At 36.3% G+C, this 21802-nt stretch overlaps 1 long non-coding RNA gene across 1 annotated transcript; it reads right to left on the bottom strand.

Annotated features, from left to right (window-relative positions):
- Positions 1-1608: 1608 nt before the first annotated feature.
- Positions 1609-21023, bottom strand: LOC107498191. The gene is made up of 3 exons (XR_001593970.2): positions 20980-21023; positions 8649-14018; positions 1609-1698 (listed from the first exon to the last, which is right to left on the bottom strand). It is a non-coding gene; the product is annotated as an uncharacterized LOC107498191 (long non-coding RNA).
- Positions 21024-21802: the final 779 nt, after the last annotated feature.

The following is a 21802-nucleotide window of genomic DNA, read 5'->3' on the forward strand; positions in this document are numbered from 1 at the left end:
AAACATGTTTTTAACAATTAAAGAATGTACTCTTGACCTTGAAATAGTATACTCTAGGGGTAGACACTGATATGTAAACAAATAGTTTTACTATGTGACAAGTAGAGGCATTTTATATGTGTGTGTAGGTATATATATAGATTTCATGCTTAAGAACATACATTTTCAGCTGTGAGCTAGCCCTACATTTTCTCACCTGCAAAATAGGATAATATTTGTACCTACATTGGAAGGATTTTGTGAGAAATAAATGATACAGGGCATATAAGGCCCTGTGTCTGGTATATAGTAGATGCTCGATAAATGCCAGCTATTATTATTATTAGTCAATATGGTACTATAATTTTCTGGTTTTCCTAGAAGGCACCCTTCTTTCAATCACTCACTATGCAAAATTCGTTCTTGATATAGCATTTTGAATTATTCAGGATTCAATTGGAAAGGAGAAGCACCATGAGTTATGAAACATGGGGTTTAGTACAGGAGTGGGACCTTACACAGCTCTAGGAGAAACTGGGGGAAGTGAAGGTCCAGGAAGAAATTTGGAGTATCAGAGGAGTCAGAAAACCTGAGAAGCTGAGTGTGTCCAACCATCAAAGTGGGAATGCAAACTGAAAACTTCAGGGACTCTGTAGTCAGCTGTATGTCTGTAGACTACCACCATCGCTGGTCCACTGCCCAGCGTCCTGGACTGGGGCTGCCAGTGTCCCAAATGGTCATCATTCAGGAAGAAATGCTGGACATGGGGTGGAGCAGACGAAGGCAAGCTGGACCCTACTGGCACCTCTGTACCTGCGGCAACTTCATCTAACCTAAAAGTGAAGACTACTGCTTTGCTTCCTCCTTCTTCAAATTGACCTTTTGGCCATCTCTGACTCAGAATCATACAGTGCATCATATATTCTTAGAAAAATATATTCAGCCTAACCAGCTGACAGAGTTAGAAAGAACACCCGAATCCATCTGTTGTCAATTTGGCATCCGTCTACACCACTTTAACCATACTTAACTTCCAAGTAAAGAAACAAGAAATTCATGCTTCTATCCAACATGATACAACTATCTCTTACACAACTGAAAACATGCTAACCCTCTCTATATAAAAAAGAATATAAATTGAGTGCATCCTTCTTTAAGGGATGTTCATTTCTCTTGCAGTTAAGTCACATCCAACCCTCTGCTATTTTGTAGCTTAAGTATTGAGATATAATAGGTTAACTACTATTAATATATCTTAAGTTAGACAAAAGAAGAACCAGAATGTGGAGAAAAAAGAAAAAGTTTTCATACTTTATATTCCCTTCACCCTCAGCCAGCACATTGGCTGGTTGTGATTCTTTTCCTCATAGGTGACCCGAACCTTCATCCTTGAAAGGTCTATGCCAGGGGCCTTCTTGCCTATACCAAGTTGTTGTCATTTTTTATTACAGTACATTGGAATTCCAACAGGCACCGTCAGAATCTCCTGAATTCCATACAGCCTCTTTCCTCATTATGTAGTAGCAAACTACTTATCCCTTGACAGTCAGAATTAATCCCATAAGAGTACTGTTAACTCCTTTCTTCGCCTGTAGATTCAATGAGGCCACATGGCAGTCTCTACTTCCAACTTGATGTGACTAACATTGTGTTCCTCAGTGGAAGCAGTCCTTCCTTGGAAACTAAGTTCATTAGACCAGCAGAACTTAGAGTTGCAACCTACTGGAAACAAAAATTTCACTAGTAAGTTAGGAGTAATAGTGAGAGGAACCACTCCCTTTTCCACCCCTGGATTATTAGGCACATGAATCATTGCTATAGGAGAGACATCAAAACATACTGTTGGTGACTCAGGGAATATATCACATTCTAGAGAACATTGCCTCAGCCCTGCAAAGTACTGCCACTAGGCAGTATTGTGAGCCAGTCTTCAAAAGGCCATTGCACTATTTTCTCAGGCCAGCTGTTTAGATGACTGAAACTGGTAAATTTTGTGTGATAATCTCATTGCTACATTTCACTTGCTGTAAATTTAGTGATAGTGTCAGAATCAAGACTGTATGGAATACCATGATGGTGAAAAAAGGTATTCTGAAAGCCCACAGATGGTGGATTTGGCAGAAGCATTTCCAGCAGGGAAGGCAAATCTATATCCAGGGTAAGTGTTATTCCAGTGAGAATAAAATCTGGAACCTCTCATGACAAAGTGGTCCAATGTAATCAAGCCTGGTGTCATTTTGAGGGTTCACTGCTGTCTCTGCTGTCACGATCACTTTGCTCATGAATCCACTGGATAACAATAGGGGTGGCTGGGAAAGAAGATGACTAAAATTTAAAAAATGTGTCATCTTGTGTACTTGATTATTAAAATTCTCTACTGAGGCTGTTCTATGGTGAACATTAATATGGGACTCAAATATTTTCACACTCTCTGCTCATTCAAATAGGGCTATCCATATATTTCTTTACCAAAAAAACTTCTCACCATTTTTCTAATTAAGTTCTTTCTAAGTTCTGACACATACTCTGAATAAGTGCAGAGTCATACTTCTGGGTATTTCTCCTCCTACACAAAATAAACACCCAGGTGTACTGCTTGAAGCTCTTCCTACAAGAGAATGTCCTTTCACCAAGACCCTTCCAGGCTGCCCTGGAGTGGGCTCTACTGCTGCTCTTGTTTAATTTTGTGTGAGTGTGTAAAATACACATTACATAAAAACTTATCATCTAAACCATTTTTAAATGTATAGTTCAGTAATATTAAATACATTCACATTGCTGTGCAACCATTACCGCTATTGTTTCTTGAGCTTGTAAAAACTGAAACTCTATGCTCATTAAAAAATAACTTCCCATTTTCTTCTCTCCCCAGTCCCTGGCAACCACCATTCTACTTTCTGTCTCTATGATTTTGGCTACTCTAAGTACCTTATATAAGTGGAATCATGCAATATTTGTCTTTTTGTTACTGGCTTCTTTCACTTAGCATAATGTCCTCAAGTTTCATCCATGTGTAGCATATTACAGAATTTTTTTTCATTTTTCATGCTGAGTAGTATTCAATTGTATGTGCATTCCACATTTTGCTTATCCATTCATCCGCCAATAAACAACTTAGCTTGCTTCCACATTTTAGCTACTGTGAATAATGCTGCTATTACTATGTATGTACAAATATCTCTTTGAGACCCTGCTTCCAGTTATTTTGAGTCTATACCTAGAAATAGAATTGCTGGATCATATGGTAATTCTATTTTTAATTTTTGTGATGAACTACCATATTGTTTTTCACAGCAGCTGTACCATTTTACATTTTAACCAACAGTGTACAAGGGTTACAATTTCTTCACATCCTGGCCAACACTTGATGTTTTCTGAGTAGGAGGTGGTATGTTATAGTTTTGGTTTACATTTCCCTATTATTAGTAATGTTGAGCATCTTCTCATGTATTTATTGGCCACTCATATATCTTCTTTGGAGAAATTCCGTTCAACTCCTTTGCCCACTTTTAAATCATACTTGTTTTTGTGTGTATCATTGTTGAGTTTTAGGTGTTCTCTCTATATTTTGGGTATTAATCCCCTATCAGATATATGATTTGCAAATATTTGCTCTTATTATATTGTTTATCTTTTTACTCCATTGGCGGTGTCTTTCAATGAACAAAATTTTATAATTTACATGAAGTTCAATATATTGACTTTTTGTGTTACCTGTGTCATATCCAATAAATCACTGATAAATCCAATGTTGGGAAAATTTTGTCAGATGTTTCCTTCTAAGAGTTTTATTGTTTTAGGTCTTACATTAGGTTTTTGATTCATTTTAAAATATATTTTTTATACAGTTTTAAATAAGGGTTCAACTTCATTCTTTTGTCTGTGGATATTCACTTTTTCCAGTGCTATTTGTTGAAAAGACTGTTCTTTCCCCATTAAATGATCTTGACATCTTTGTCGAATATCATTTGAATGTATATGTGAGAGTTTATTTCTAAGCTCTCTATTCTGTTTCATTGGTTTATATATACTAATGCCACACTGTTTATAACTGTAGCTTTTAATAAGTTTTAAAATTGGAAGTCAGGAAGTATGAATCTTCAAGTTTTACTCATTTTTAAGATTATTTTGGTTATTTGGGGTCCCTTTAGAATTCATATGAACTTTAGAAATTTTTTTCTATTTCTGAAAAAAATGTCATTGAGATTTTGATAGGGATTGTATTAAATCTATAAATTGCTTTGGGTCTTATTGACATTTTAACAATATTAAATCTTCCCATGCACAACTATGGAAGGTGTTTCTATTTATTTATGTCTTTAATTTCTTTCAGCAAAGTTTTGTAGTTTTTATTGTACAAGATGTTACATCCTTTGTTAATTCCTGTATTTTATTCTTTCTGCTACTATTGTTATGGAATTGTTTTCCTAATTTCTTTTCCATATTGTTCATTTTTTATGTGTAGAAACACAATTGATATTTGTGTGTTGACTTTGCATCCTACTACTTTGTTGAATTCATTTATTCTAATAATTTTTTGTGGAATTTATATGGCTTTCTACATATGTGATCGTATCACCTGTAAACAGAGATCATTTTACGTTTCTCTTCCAATTTAGATGACTTTTATTTTATTTTCTCGCCTAAGTGCTCTGGTTAGAACTTTCAGTACTATGCTTAATTAAAGTGGTGACAGCTAGCATATTTGCCTTATTTCTGATTTTAGAGGAAAAGCTTTCAGTCTTCCACCTTTGAGCATGAGGTTCTCTATATGGCTTTCGTTATGTTAAAGTGTTAAAGTAGTTTCAATCTAGTCATAGTTTGTTGAGTGTTTTTATTATGAAAAGGTGTTGAATTTTGTCAAATGCTCTTTCTGCATCAGCTGAAACGATTATATGGTTTTCCTACTTTATTCTGTTGATGTGGTATATCGATTGATTTTTGTATGTTGAAACTTCTTTGTAGTCTAAAATAAATCCCACTTAGACATGGTTTATAATCTTTTTAACATGCTGCTGAATTTGGGTTTCTTGTATTTTATTGAGGATTTTGCATCAATGTTCATAAGGAATATTGGTCTGTTTTTTTGTTTTGTTTTATTATTATTATTATTATTATTATTAATTTGTATTGTCTTTGGTATCAGAGTAATGCTGATCTACAGGATGAGTTAGGAAGTGTATTCTCCTCTTCAGTTTTTGGAAAAGTTTGAAAACAATTAGATTAGTTCTTTAAACGTTTGGTAAAATTCACCTCTGAAGCCATCAGGTCTAAGACTTTTTTTCTTGGAGTATTTTTTATTATTGATTCAATCTTTTTACTAGTAATAGCTGTCTATTCAGATTTCTTATTTTTTCATGATTTAGTCTTCATAGCTTTTATGTTTCTAGGGGACCTTGCAAACTTTTATATTTACTTTGTACTGTAATTTAGCCTCTTGCAAGATTAGAGTTTACATTTGGTTTTTTAAATTCCCAACTTATCAATTAAAAGAGATGATGGTTTTTTAAAGAACAGTTATAGCTCTTAAGACAGCTGGAAAAGTTAAGACCTGAGCTCAATTTTCTTTCTCTAAACTCTCTAGCATGCTTAGAAGCAGCCAACCAGCATCACTATACTCTTTATTTTTTACTAAAATGTTTTATGGCAGCTGTCACTTGATCACCCAACATCTTGTCTGTTAGAAGCAATTGATTATAGGTGATTAAAAGTGATAATTTAAGTAACTATTTGACGCTGCTGTGCTCACTGGAAATGTGTCAACGCCTTTAATCTAATCAAGCCAGAGAACCCGTTCCCGATTCCCATCCTTAGGTTCTTCTCCCCTGGAACCATTTCCAGTGCCAATAATCATTAATCAGGGCTCAATCAGAGAAGCAGAACTAATATGAGTTATAGAATAAGGTATTTATGTAGAAAAGAGATCTTACACCATTTAAAAGTATCTGAGGAAAGTGCACTCTTGGGAAGTAAGTTAGAAATTCAGAGAAGGTACCAACCAGTCAGTCTGGGAAACCAGGCATGTCCAGATGTCAAAATGGGGCTAAGAAAGAAAAACTCTTGGGGAGGACTATGGGAAGTTGTGTCTCTGCATAGTTACTACCTCTGTAGATCTGTCACCAACTACCTGAGGCCACTGTTGGACAATAGGTTCAGCAGTTGGAACTAAGAGCTGGACATAGAATGGAGGAAATCTAGGACAAATTGGAACCTTCTGTCAGCTCTACTGTCACCATATCTTTAATGAACTTCCAAAAATGATGGTGGATACTTTATTTTCATCTTCTTGTCTTTAGGCTACTCTAACCTGTAGCCATACATGAAAGAAGATTCTAGAAATATAATTTCAGTTTTACAAAAGTGGCATAGTATTAATTTGTAACAATGAAGATAGTCTTTACTTCAAACCAACTAAAAACTGAATTTTAAAATTTATACCAAATTGACCTCTTTTTATTCTAGAACATATGTGTTTTGTTGCTTTTTTTCCATTAGAAGAAATAGTCCAAGTTTTTCAAGAGCAATTGTGAGGGCAAAACCTATCTCAATCATAACACATAAAATGAGTCAATGAAGAGTTAAATTTTTTTTCTTTTAAAAAAATACCTCTTAACTTTAAAAAAAATTACAAAACACTTGGTTAACATGCAAGAAAGGAGGAGTTAGGTAAATAAAATTTATACAGGTAAATAAAAATTATACAGGAAAGTGTGATGTATTCGCAGACGGAGATTACAAATTAATGGATGAAATTATTTCTAGGCATCTTGATCTATTTGAATCTTTTCTCCTCTTGTGCCATAATTGTAATTACACAAAAAGAAATCCAACTATAGTAAAGCTGTGTTACCTTGTATTTTCCCATTTGAAAAGTATTGAAACGAGTACATGTAGAATACCCAATTCAAAGAGTGAGTGGTAATATCTGGCACCAAAGGAATGTTTAATTCTTTCACTTTCCTAACTCCCAATTTGTCCTAAAATTTCATGACTAGAGATTCTTTAACTTATTAACATGACACACTTAAAAAATATGTTAAGCATATGTCCATGTTTAGAGCAGAGCAGAATTATTCACAATAGCCAAAAGGTGGAACAACCCAAGTACACATGAATGGATAAACAAAATGTGGCATGTACATGTAATGGGATATTATTCAGCCTTTAAAAGGAAGGAGAGTCTTACCCATGTTAAACATGAGTGAACCTTGAGGACATTTAGCTAAGTAAAATAAACTTACCCATAAAAGGACAAATACTGTATGATTCCTTTTATATGAAGTAGGTAGTCAAATTCATAGAGGCAGAAATAGATCAGAGGTTACCAGGGAATAGGGAGAGGGGAGAATGGGAAATTATTGTTTAATGGGAAACAGATCTTCAATTGAGGAATATAAAAAAGTTCTGAAAATGGAAGGTGGTAATAATTGCACAACAATGTGAATGTACATTATGTCATAGAACTGGATACTTAAAAATGGTTAAAATGGTAAATTTATGTTGTATATATTTTACAACAATTAGAAAATAATAATATATTAAGCAAAGGGCTATAAGTTATTCATGTCTCAGTATGAATTAACTCAGATGAATTTTTATAAATACTGAACATTAAGAATGACAGTTATAATTGAATAATAGAAAACAAAGTTTGTAAGCCTGGATCATGGGACACTGACTCTAGGAGAGCATTTTAAGAAGGGTGATGAATTGGAAAAGGGTGTACAATTCCTCTAAGGAGTTGTGGGGAGTAAAATGAGAAGGAGGTAGTAAATACAACTTGGGATAGCTGCCTGACTTACAATTCCTCTCACCATAGGAACACCTCTAATAATGGTGGGGGGGGGGGGGGTGGAGACCTCATCATACATGCCTACAAGACATGCTGTTGGTTTCCTGGACATAGCTAGTTGATCCAGGGGTAGATGTCTGCTCTGAGGCTGGCCAGATTCTTTGCCATGAATTTAAAATATGATAGGAGGAGAATCAGAGACTAGAAGCCCTTGATGTTGGGTCACTTTACGTTATCAGCAGTGCTTCAAACAGAAGATGCCTAAAGTCTTGTCACTGAAGTTCTTGGAGCTGCCCTGACTCCTGCTATGCTAAGCCTGTTTTGTTTTTTGTTTCTTTTTTTGTTTTGTTTTGTTTTGGTTAGCTATCACAAGAGTATTTCAGTTTCCATTCCCCTTATTTTCTGTTTCATTTTTGTTTTTGATTGTTAGCTAGACTTGTCTATTGTGGTTTCAAGCAAAAGACTTTCAGCTAACAAAGAGAGGTTCCTGATTGCAGAGGCTGGTGGGCCTTCACCCTCCACCTTGCACTGCCTTTGACATTTCAATGTCAGGAGGGTGAGTAAGTAGTGCAGTCAGTAAATAGACTCGACTCTCAGTTAACAAGAATTTTTGACAAATTACATACCACTCATTCTTATAACAAAGTTTTTTTTAAAAAAAATATTAAGTATTTTTACAAAAAAATGCTTCCAAGTCCTTAAATTAGGGACTGATACATAATTCTTATAGAATAAAATAGTTTGAACAGTTCTTGAGCCTTGTTATCAGAATCACCTGAATCCCAAGCTCCTTATTATTTCCATGATAGTGACTCAAAGAAAACCCAGACTTACCCGAATTGCCAAGATGCTAAAGGAATTTTTATGTAGATCGTACCTGACTTCTTGCTTCAAGGTTAAGAAGCATAGACTCATCACAACCCCTGCGGGGAGATTTCTTCTCACTGATATCCATTACCCTGAGTGTGCGAATATAAAATAGATCATTTCCAGTGTATGAGTTTGCTAGGGCTGCCATAACAAAATACCAAAAACTGGGTAACTTATACAATAGAAATTTATTTTCTCACAGTTCTTGAGCCTGGAGGGCCAAGATCAAGGCATAGACAGGTTCATTTTCCTCCGAAGCCTCTCTTAGGCTTGTAGATGGCTGTCTTGTCCCTCTGTCTTCAATGTATTTCCTCTGTGTCTCTCTATGTCCAAATTTCCTCTTCCTATGTAGATACTAGTCAAATGGCCTCTTTTTAACTTAATCACCTCTTTAAAGGCCCAATCTCCAAATATAGTCACATTCTAAGGTACCAGTAGTTAGCGATTCAATTATGAGTTTTGGGACAACAAAATTCAGTTCACAACACTCAGAGGGAAATAAGTTCTGGTTGAGCAGCCCTCAGTGAAATCTGCTTTTAACGAACTTTGTTAGTCTAGGCACCAAAATCTTCCCCGACCATGTCACACATCTGTAACAATACCTGCAAGAGCTTTTTAACTCAGGACTTTATAAAGGCAACTAAATAATTGAAAATGATTGTTCTCATTCAATTCAATGAGAATTAAATGGAATTTCTAGTTTACATAAGTATAGTTATAATTACATATACACATGTAAAAATGTTATGCAGTAAACTTCCAGTATAAACACAATCTATGAAAGTAGATGAATCTTGAAAATATTTGTGGCTAAGTAAGTTGTTTCTCTTTGGATTCTTATTTATCATCATCCAGATACAGCATTTAGCTCTCATTGAATGTCTTCTGTGCCTTTTGTTAGAGTCTCCACTACAAACTGCAAAAGTACCTGGCCTTTGTGTGTACCATTACCCTGAGTACAGAATATAAATCCCCAAACCCACTCACTGCTAGGAAGTTTTCTTTTAGCAGGAAATTACTTATTCCAATAACTGGAATGCAAAATGCTTGCCATCAGTTGCTTATTACTCAAGGTGTCAGTCTAAGTGCTTTCTCTCTTTTTTGCTGTAGGGATAAGAATGTTATATAGTCCAGAACTTTTGGTTGGTAGAGTGACTATCTTGGCCTTGGTAACACCTTGAGAAGAGAGCCTGAGACAAGGATTTTCATTCTTCTTCACCTTTTGACATGTGTCTTCTTGGCTGAGTGTTGGAGGCGGTAGTTTATATACCCTAATATGCAGGTTCTGGTGAAATGGCATCATTTGGCAAACATTAGAATCCTTAACCATTCTAAAAGAAAAAAAAAACTTAAAACTGAAATCCATGTTTTGTTTAGAGATCAAGGCTTCAGTTTTGTCCGAAGATCTCTGAATGATAAATTATTTTCAATCAACATATTTCTTTGCCACTAGGTCCCTAGGGTCTTTAAGTATTATAAAAGGTGTGTGGTTTTTGAGGAGCCAGTCTTAACCCATTTAATATCACACATATATATCAAAGATCTAATATGATTCCTGATTTCAAGGGCTTAGAGTTGGAGTGAATGATATGTGGGTACAGTACACATATATATACGTACAGTACCTTCAAAAGGTAGAGAACACCTTGGTTATTTGGTGATTTTAATACTCGAAGATGCTCCTGTCTCATAAAACTTAAGAACCTAAACCAATACATTACTGAAAATGAAGTTTTTAATTATGTACACCAGAACTTTTGAAAAACATGGTAAATCATACCATAGCCTAGTATTAAAGAAAAACAGAAGCGAGCAAATATTGTGTAGATAAAATTACAGACCTAGTTTAGGAGATAATTCTAGATGCAGGGAGATAGGGTTACAAACCAACAAAAAGAGCTGATGAGGGGTAAAAAAAAAAAAAAGAAAGAAAGAAATGAAAAAAGGCTCTGCAGCTTTCAAAAGGAAGTTCTTATTTGCTGTAACTATTTCTATAGCTGCATTTCTGCTGTGTTGTGATTATTTATAGTCAAAAGAGTCTCTCTTTTTCATGTGTAGGTTCCAATTAAAATCTGGCAGCAATTCATCAGACCTGTGAAGGCAATACTGTGACTGTGTTAACAACACATGTAACTCGTCCAACCTGGCTCACTTCTCCAAAATCAGTTTCTTTTTCAAAGAAAGGTAATCTTTGGAGCCCTTTATTTATAAGATAAGCAGTGAAAGGGCTTAGCCGTGGAACAAAATATTTTGGCAGAGTCTCCGTGGCAGTTTTCACTATTGGCCTCTCCGTGTGTCCAGTCTTATAAGCAGAAAGTTCTACTCTAATATTATATTCCTTCTTTATTGAGCAAAAATATATTTTCTGTGAAATATGAATTTCCTCTCAGCTTCTCACAGTTCAGTGATTCCTGGCAACATCAAAGAACTGAGATGACAAAATGGGATGCTTTATGAACATGAAGATGCCCAGGCCTTCAGTCTCTTTCAAGAAATAATGGTGTCAGCAACACCTCTCAGCTGAGATTATCATCATTACAAAAGCCCTGACATACTGGAAAAAAACTGGCTTGTAATAGCATGAGCATATAAGCATATATTTCAGACAAGAAATGCATCTAGCATTTGGAGGTATTAAGATTTCCTGTTATTTTCTAATGATTACCGCAGCTCCAATATTTGGGGGAAGGGAACAAAGAAGTATAAGAAAAACCTGAAATGAAAATTAATAATTGCTTGGGAAGAAATGACTCTTGAAATAATAATAATAAGCCACATGTGCCACTCCACATATATTGCCCCAAAACTGTGTGACTTAAGAATGTCACAGGCAGCAGATTTTTCTTTTATGTGTGTGAACAAAATTGAGGTAACTCAGATCCCAACAAATTATAAGATGCCTCTTCCTTTCCCATCTATGCACTGAACCTCTTTTCCCTTCTCTTCGGAGGTGGCCATCTCTAGCTCATCCTGGCAAGGTCACTGCCTTTAACTGCAGGAAATGAGAAGCAAAGCTGATTGCTTCCTGGTGGTTATAAGTGTCCCCATATGACAATGTACTCATATTGCTCAACAGTGGGGTCATTGAATCCATCCATAAATTTGCATGTAAACTTGTTATTCTGGCCAAAGGAGTTAGTCCAGACAGGGATATTTACTTATACAAACAGATCTGAGTCAGGGTTGTTCTGAAAAAGGTAGGTGCTGATACCAAATAACAGAAAATCCATCTTAAATAAAAAACAATACTTGTAGCAGATCAACAGTTCTCTAAGGTGACTAATTTTTGTCTCCCTTAGACAATTAGGCAACGTCTAGAGATATTTTTGGTTATATGTGAGTGTGCTACTGTCGTCTAGTAGGTACAGGCCAGAGATGCTGCCAAATAGCCTATAATGCACAGGACAGCCCTCTTCTCACTCCTTGCCCCACTTAACAAAGAATTAATTAGCTCAAAGTGTCCATTAATGCCCAGGATGAGAATGTTGTGATATATTAAATATGGCCACAAATGTTTTGCCACTTCTTCCATCCAAAGATGCAGTCTGTTTTCCTACTTGCAGCTTGTCTTAATTGAGTGTGGTGGAAGTAATGTTCACATTCCAGAGCTGAGTTCTCAGAAACATTTTAGCTTCTACCTGTGCACCCTGACACTATCTGCCAGGTCACTCAGGATGCTGACCTACATCCATCAGGCCAAGAAGAGGCCCAAGATGAAGGATCAAGTAGACCAAAAGACCCAGCATTCGAAGCTACCTCAGCAAGGTCAGTAGATGAACCCTCAGCCACCCCACAGCATGGTGAAAAAAATAATTAACATGTGTTTTAGGTGTTTAAGATTTAGGCTGGTATGCTATGCAGCAATAGATAACTGAAAGAACTTGATAACAGATAATTTTGGCATGGATAGTGCTTACTTTTCCCAAGATTCTCTAAGTGTGAGGGTCCATTAGATCTTTACAATAGGCTTACCAGAAATGGTCCTGGAAAGTGCAGCATCTAAAGCTATTGTTCCTTTGCATCCAATGACACAACCAAACCAATGAAATTTTTTGAGATTACTGGGGAAATCGCTCTTCACTAGTGAAAACATTCTAACCACCACAAGGCTCTGTTTTCCCTTCTTAGTCCTTATCTTGAGTTAGTAGCAATTGGAGTATGTTGAAGGAAAAAGAGGATAGGAAAAAAATAATAGCACAGAAATGAGAATCCCTGTTAAATCATTGTGTTCTTTTTTCACTCTACATAAGGTTCTCTGGAAAACCCCAGGGGAGATTGCAATAGTATTCGCAAGCCCTAGGAGAATGAAGGGATTACATTCCTTAGGATGGTTGTCCTCTGCAGTCACTCACACCCAGGTAACCCACGAACTCAGCAAGATGCCAAGAACCAGTCAGAATGTAGCACGAGGAGAATTGGAAATGAGGAGCCAAGGGTTATGGCCCATGAGGACCAGTAAAGCTCACCCTGCATACTCAGCCTTGCTTCTCTCCCCTTCTTGCTTCCTGAACAGTCAAGCTCTCTAAGCCAGCCCACCTGCCCCAGGTTGTGCAGCACAGGAAATCAGATTGCAGGGTTCCCGCCGCCCCAAGCTCAGGCGCTGTTCTCTGTTGCACAGAAGCAAGGCTTGTTGACAGCTGGCTGCCAAGGAATCTGTGGGTGAGGCACTTGCTTCATCATTAACAGGACTATCTTCCAGGGCTTTGGAGTACAGTATGGAATAAGGAAACCTCGTTATGTGGAATGTCCCATAATGAACTCATTATGTGAAACATCTGAAGGATGTGGAATTGACTGTGGTCTGTGACGAGCATTGGCCCCCTCAGCTTCACTCCTGCTCTGTGCTCCAGGACTGACAGAGGAAACCAGACAGTATAGGTCTTTCCCAGAGAAGACCGTGAAGGGGCTGGGGAAGAGGGAAGAAGGCTCACTGATGTGGAAAAGAGAAAAGACAAAGGCCCACGTGGCAGCTGAACCACGTCTTTGAGGGATAGAGAGCAACAGACATACCTCCTCCCAATCCTCATGACACCGGGGATCAGGTCACTTTGTTTCTTTGTGCACCAGGGATTTGGAAACTTGGCTTCACATTAAAATTATCTGTGAAAGAAAATTTTTAAATGCTGAAGTCTGAACCCATCCACAGAGAGTCTGATGAAAATTGTCTGGGGTGGGAACTTGACATCAGTAGCTCTTAATATGTAGGTGTTGGTTTGGTTTTTGACAGGAAACTACTATTCTTTGTTGCAGTCTTGAGGGTTGAGGCTGTTGCCTTCTTCAGCCCCTGGACAGCTCACTTCAACTCTCCGCAGGAACACCAGAAAAAAACTCACAAGCGTCGGCGCCCTCTGGTGTCAGCCAGGATACTGTGCAGTTTCTAAGGAAAATATTTTATCACACAGGTTAGAGCCCGCGAAGAAAAATTAGAAGATACACATAAATAGAAGAACAACAACAAAAAAATACATAAACAACCTGTATTCTTCAATGTTAATAACTTGTGTATATATTCACAGAATTTTTTGATAAATTTTGTTCTTTACTAAAATAGAAGTAGGCTGTGTATACTGTCTAGTTAACCTTTTACTTGATATACTATGAATGCATTTGCTACAAGTAAATTTAATTCGATATATTTTAATTGCTTTTACAATTGAATGGTAGTTAATATATAATAGTAGTAAAATATCTAACATTTATTAAATACTTATTATATGTGAGAACTATGCAAAATATTGACATTGATAATCTCATTTCATATTCATAATACCCCTATAAAGGAGGTATTATAATTATTCCCATTTTATAGATAAGGACATTGATAATATAGAGGTTTGATAATTTCTATGAGTAGTGGAACCAGAATCAGACATAAACTTTTTACTCCTTATTGCTAGGTATAAGATATTAAATCCATTCCTCATTGTTGCCATATTGTTGTTTCTTTGGGGAGTTAAATTGTACTGTGTAACATACAAACATGTGGCTGTAGATTGTTTCCTTACTTCTTATGCTAGATCCCTGGATGAATTATTTATGTATCAAAAGATATGCATTTTAATAATTTTACATCTATTACCAATTCCATCCAAATTTTCATAGTAATGGGCTTAAAATTGGCTATAGTTAAATCTCTTCAGTATCTATAGTTGTCTTCCTTTCACCCTAATATTTCTTGTCTTTCCTCTCTATCCTTGATTCACCTTTTCAGAGGCTTGTCTCTTTTATTTATGTTTTTTAAAGACCCACTTTTGGCATTCATTCTGTCCTTTATGTTTGTTTTCTGTTTCATTAACGGTGGCTTTTATTTTTATGATTACTTTCCTTCATTCTAGTTCCTTTAGGATTAATTTGCTGGTGATGTTTTTGTTTGTTTCTTATTTTGGACACTTAGTGCCTTAATTTTGACACTTTTCCTTCTAAATAAACACATAAAAGTTATAAATTCCCCTGTTAGTACCATAGCATTTCGCCATTTTGACAGATAGTATTCTTGCTTCTCCTTTGACCCACGAGTTTAGAAGTTTAAAAAATTTCCAAACATATGGAATTCTTTTAGTTCTCTTCTTCTTAACTTAATTCATTTTGGTCAGAGAATGTATTTTGTGTGACAGCAGTCCTTTGTTTCCATTGAGGTAGCTTTATGGTCTCCAAATGATCAACTTTTGACAATGTTTTCATGTGTTTGGAAGAATATGCATTCTTTAATTGTTGCATGCAATATGACAAGTATTTAAACTTGTTAATTATGCTGTTTAAAACTTCTACATCATTACTCAGTTTCGTCTGCTTGAACTATTAATTTCTGAGAGGGACATGTTCAAATCTACATGTGTTTGTTTTCTCCTTTCAGTTCTATTTTTAAAAAATTAAATTATGCGATTACAATTTTGGCATTTTATATCTTCCTGATGAATTGAACTTTTCATCAGTTTGAAGTGAACCTCTTTTATAGATATTAACTAACTATGTCGACTCTCCTGGAATATTTGATTGAAATTTATCTCTTTGGTTGAAAATTATCAGGTATATTTTTTTCCATTCTCTGTCAATCTCTGATTCTTACAATTTTGTTTTAAACGGCATGTGGCCAGAATTTTTAAAATCTACTTAAGTGCATTATTTTTTAGTATTTCTTTTAGTGAGGGTTTTGGTGAGTGAACCTGGGAAACCATCAGTTTCTGTTAACTTTGGGTTTTATTTTGTCTTTATCCTTGGAAACTATTCTCTCTGAGCACAGAATTCCAGATGGTCAGTTCCCACCATTCCAAAGCCATTATGTCACTATCTTCTAGTTTTCATTGCTGCGCTTGAGAAGTCAGCATTAGTCTAATGGCTGGTTCTTTGTAGGTCTTAGTTTTTCTCTTTTCTCTGGCTTATTTAAAATCTCCTCTTGTTAGTATTCTGAAGTGTTATTATATACCTAGATGTTTGTTTTGTTTTTTAAACCATACATCTTATTTTTCACTGCGTTTCCTAGATTTGATATCCTCTTCCCAAAGAAACTGACAAATATAATTGATGATTTCTGAGTTACATAGGCTTTTGAATCAGCACTTTTAAAATTGGAATTAGGTCTACGTAATACAAACTTGTTTTGACACAGCTGCCAGATCAGATTTGACTGACAGAATTGGATAGAGAGGAAGCTTTAGGGTCGTTCAGCGACAGCGCTCCACTCATGCTGCCTGTGCCTCTGCTCCTGGGCAGCAGCCCGTTCACATCAAAATCCACACGTAGCAGGAAGGAAAACGGCCCTTTGGCTCTCCAGGTGTATTCCCTTTCTCTTTCCTCCCTTCCCTTCTCTCTTGCTAGCTGACAAATATATCTATATCTTAAATTTAAATTCCAAAGGAGCATAAACCATTAGACATTGAAAGGGTTCTTGTCCAAGGCTCTTAGACCCTCTAAGTTTCTAAGACAGAAAAAAAAGAATGTGTCTTTTCAGGAAGAACTAGGATGGTTTGAAGTGTTTTCTAGGTGCTAGAATAAGCCATCCATTTGATGTCTTCGTAATAAAATGTGCCCTTCTATTTTCGCTCCTCTCAGATATGAATTATTGAAGACTCTTATTGTTCCTCTGTAGGTCCTGTATATAATACAGAACTCATCTTTAAAAAAAAGAAGAATAAAAAAGAAAAATTGAGAGTAGCAAAAAACAATGTATCTGGAGCTTATGATTCCTGCCAACGGTAAAATCACTTATTATATCTTTGTACAAAATGTTCTTTTCTCCCATTTTATTTTCATCTTGTGCATAAGGTAATCACCCTTAAGAGACACCTACAGGGAGAGACTATGAAAATGTCTGATAATTTTTAATGCGTTTGCCTCTATATTTTCTGACATTCTACTAAATAGAGCACATCTGCTGTGAAACATCGGCAGAGGATGACTTCATTAAATATTAAATACTGTTGTTTTCTGCCTTAGCAAGGTTTTGTCCTATAAAAAATCCTCTAATAGTGCAAGTATACAGAAGCGCAACCAAACTCTTTATGAATCATAGACTGTTCCTTTTAAAAGGTGGCCCATTGATATGCTGATATGATATGCCACCTGCTTTTTTTCCAGTTGAACAATCGCTATGGTGGCATCTCTAAATAATTGTTTTAATGGAAGCTTGAGACAATATATTTGTGGAATGGAAACAAACTTCAAGATTTATAAAACTTATTTTTCCAATAGTCAATAATAACTCAAAATAAGAGAAAAAGTAGGATATATCATAAGCCTTATATTGCCTTTTCAAATATGTGTCCCTTCGCTTTTACATATGTAATGGAAATACAGTTTCTTAACCTATTTTACATTTACTTTGGAATTTTTCCCTTCTAAAAAATCTCAGGTACTGTTTTCCTAGTAGTGCCATCTGCTGGTCTAAATATTCTGACTGTGTTCTGATTCGTAAGCTTCAATACACTAAAGAAAACTTAGAATAGATTTTGTTCAAACATTTTTATTTTACGTGCACCTAGTATTTGTCATACTTGAATTCACAGATGCCTTAACTCCTAAAGCTATAATTACCATGACTTAAAGTCATTCCTAAGTATATTCATACCTGTATTACTTAACTCTATATTGAATGCTATTATAATGTATTAAGGCTGTCAGACTGACTTTTCTACTTCCCTTGATAGTTAAGAAATTTTAAATGTTAAAATTAATGGTTAATTACATAATCTCTATGAAGCAAATTTCAAAGCTACAGGATAAAAAAAAATGATTATTTGAACATTTTATGTGTTAAATAAGCTCTTGCCAGCTCAGAAAATAACGTTTACCTTTATTTCAAACACTGTTAAAAGGTGACTTTTGGGCTGATGAGTCTTGGATACTTTTTTCCAAGTACCAAGTATATTGATATTAATGTTTAATATCAAAGTATTAGTTGTATCTAGCTATTAGTGACTTTTTTTCCTTCTGGTTGTCTGTAGTCTATGATGCCTTCTAATATTCCAAATGTTCATTAATTTTACTTATTGTATTTTTCAAATAGATTTCTACCCAAGATTTGTAATCGAAATGGCTTTCCAACAAAGGGGCATCTCTACACCTTTATACTTGTATCCAGCATCAAATGTTACCCAGTGGTTAGCTTGGTGTGCTTGCCACCTCAGTGGTTGGCCGAGCACTGGAACACATCCTTCCTTTTCTCTACTCACTAATGAGGTATGAGAGTTGTTGATTCAACTCTTTACAAATTGCCATCTGTCAGCTTTGCTTTCTCTAATTCCTCATCTTCCTTCACAGTATTTGGTTGAATTGGCAGAAGCTCCAGTGTTAGCTTAGAACAAAGTCTCTCCATTAATAGTGAAGATCTCATTTGAAACTAACACCTCACTCATGAATAACCTTCTTTTCAATCTTAGCTGTAGCAATATTTTCATTTGACTTTGCATTGTCCCCTGCTACAGAGGAAATAGAGCAGCAGCACCTATTGACATCTCTGACTTCTGGGACTGGATTAAGAGGTTCTTTGGTATCTATATATCTCCCAAATAATCTGTCTTTTTTGGTGTCCTATGGTCTTGCTTTATGCCCAGAAGCTAGATATATGGAATATTCACAGTGGTAATCTCGGATTCTTGCTTCACCTTGTGCCTGGAGCATAGATCGATTTTACTGAAGATTTATATCCCAAAGGGACTGTCATTATATTCTCCCCCCACCCAGTCATATATTGTTTTTTTTCAATTTATTTATTTTAATTAGTTTCAAGTATGCAGTGCATTGGTTAAACACCTATATAGTTAGTAAAACAATCCCTTTAATTGCTCCCTCTCTCCCCTACCCTCCACCTACCCAATGTATTAATGCTAACTGCATTCCATATGCCGTGACCATGGAGAGCTAACTGCTCCTCATCCCCATGACCATCCATCAGCTACTAATTTGTACTGTTTTAACCCTTTATCCTATTCTCCAAGACCCCGAACCCCTCTTCCCCTCTGTCCATCACCAAATTGTCTACTATATTTTGATTAGTTTGCTCTTTTTATTCCTTATATTGTGCATATAAGTGAAATCATATAGTGTTTATCTTTCTCTGTCTGACTTAAATACCTTCTAGGTCCATCAAAACAATATCTTTTTCCCCTTCTTTTTCATATGAGGGGTCTTGTTTTCTCATCCATTCAGTAACTCTATCTTTTGGTTGAAGCACTGAATTCTTTTCCATTTGAAGTACTTGTTGATAGGAATGTAGTTATTACCATTCTTTATTCTTGTTTTCGATACATGTTTCTTTATGTATTAAAAAAGAAGTCCCTCCAACATTTCCTATAATACTGGCTTGGTGGTAATAAAATTCCTTTAGTTTATTTTTGTCTGGGAAGCTCTTTATCTGTCCTTCAACTCTGAATGATATAGCTTTGCTGGGTTAATTATTTTTGGTTATAGATCCTGGGTCTTTATCCTGTCGAATATTTTTTGCCAAGCCCTTCTGTCCTGCAAAGTTTCTTTCAAGAAATTAGTGTCCAGTCTTATGGGTATTCCCTTATAAGTAATTATCTGTTTTTCTCTTGCTGCTTTTAATATTCTTTCTTTGTATTTAAACTTTGGCATTTGAATTATGATATGTCTAGATGTGGGCCTCTTTGGATCCCTGATTTTTGGACCTCTCTGAGCTTCCTTAGGATTTATGTCCATTTCCTTCACCAGGTTAGGGAAGTTTTCCAACATTATTTCTTCAAACAGCGGTTCCATATCTTGATTTTCTTTAGTTACACCGATCAGATGGATATTTAGACCCTTAATAGTGTCCCATATGTCCTTAAATTATTTTTATAGTCTTGGCATCTTTTTTCCTGCCATTGTGATTGCATGTCCCTGGCTTTCCCATCCTCTAGATAGGGCATTTGATCTTTTTCTTTATTCTCTTTGTTTATTCCATTTAATATACTTCTCACCTTAGATAATGTGTTCTTTATTTCAGACTGGTTCCCTTTTATATTTTCAATTTCCATTTTTATATTTTTTATCTCTTTGCTTAATTTATCTATGCTTCCCAAAAGTTCATTGAGCATCTTTATAACCAGTGTTTTGAACTCTGCGTCTGTTAGATTACTTGGCTCCATTATATCTGGATCTCTGTTCTGTTCTCTCATATGATTTCTGCTTCTTTGTCTTCCCATTTTGGCTGCCTTTTCATGTCTGTTTCTATGTACTAAGCAAAGCTCCTAAATCTCCAATCTTATTCATGTGGATTTTTGAAGTAGGTGTCCAGCGGCACAGTCCTTAGAGGGGCTCAGCTGCAGGCCAAATTTAGCATAAACCTCTGCCACTCTGGGGCTACCTGTTAAGATTTAGCAAGGAATCCACAGGTACTTATTGTTGCCTCAAAAGGCCACACCAGAAACCAAGACTAGCTGCCTCTAGTGTGAGTCTAGGCGCTGCTCAGAAAGGAGCATCTGACTTGCTGAGGATATACTTGGATGTGGCTTGGGTGGAGCCGCAAGTTGGGGGAGGTGGGGTATCAGGGAATCCTCTGGGCCAAGTGACCTCTGTTATTCAGTTTGATGAGGTCACAGCTATGGCGGCGCTGTGTCCACACACTGGTAGCAGGGAGGGCTCAACAGGGGACAATGGATATCACTGACACTTCTGTACAGAGTGAGTCTCCCTCAGCCCTCACTCTTATAATGTCTCCCTGTCCCTAGTGCGCTCTGTGCGCAGCTGAATTGGCACTGGTGCTCAGAGCGAGGAGGTCCATCACTGCGAAAATTCGCTTGTGGTTGTGGCCACTTTAAAAGGCTCTGCCTCTGCCTCTACCCCAGCCTCCCTCTCACTGAGCCACTCAAGACCGGGCAGCCCCACGTCCTGCTCCGTCCTACCTTCTGCCGTGGCAGGGTGAATTCTTGGATTTCTCTCTATTTGTATGGCTTGTTCATGAAGAGCTCAGGTGATTTTTCCTTGCTGTTGCTCCTTGTGTCCATCACAATTTTGATCTGGTTGCCAGAGGGATGAACAGAGCCTCCGTCATCTACGCATTTTTTTCTATTATATTATTTATATAAGTCTAAACAAATCTTTCTATAGCCATGGAACATAGGAAAAGTTATTTAATGCTATTTAAAAAGTAAGCAAGCATCATTTAATTAATAAAAATATTAAAGCATGATGAAAATCTCTATATAAACAGACTAAAATTAAGCATAAGTGAGAAAAATTTAATGTTTTTAGAAGTGCTTCCCTTAACCAAGATTTCCCAACCTTGACACTATTGAAATTTAGGTCAAATAATTCTTTTTTGTGTGGGTTGGAAGGGTGGAGTGGCATGTGCATTATGGGATGTTTAGCAGCATCTTTGGCTTTTATCCACTGGATGCCAGTAGTGCTCCTGTTATCGATGTTGTGACAACAAAGACTATCTCTAGACATTGCTGTGTATGCCTTGGGGGGTGGATGGAACAAAACTGCCACCCTATTGAGAACCATGATTATTACACATGAACATTAATGGAAGAAAAATGCTAAAATGAGAGCCATCATCCAGAAGTCCAGGTGGTTTTAAGTAGCTTGCAAATGATCTCGCTATAAAAGTGAAAGGAATTCAAATATGACACAAAAACATGAACTGAAAACTAGAGATGAACATAAAAATGATCCTTCCAGCAATGCAGAGCTAGGACATAGCTCATGATCATAGACTCTGGA

The sequence above is a fragment of the Rousettus aegyptiacus genome, unplaced genomic scaffold (genome assembly GCF_014176215.1).
Source record: "Rousettus aegyptiacus isolate mRouAeg1 unplaced genomic scaffold, mRouAeg1.p scaffold_m13_p_12, whole genome shotgun sequence".
Lineage (NCBI taxonomy): Eukaryota > Metazoa > Chordata > Mammalia > Chiroptera > Pteropodidae > Rousettus > Rousettus aegyptiacus.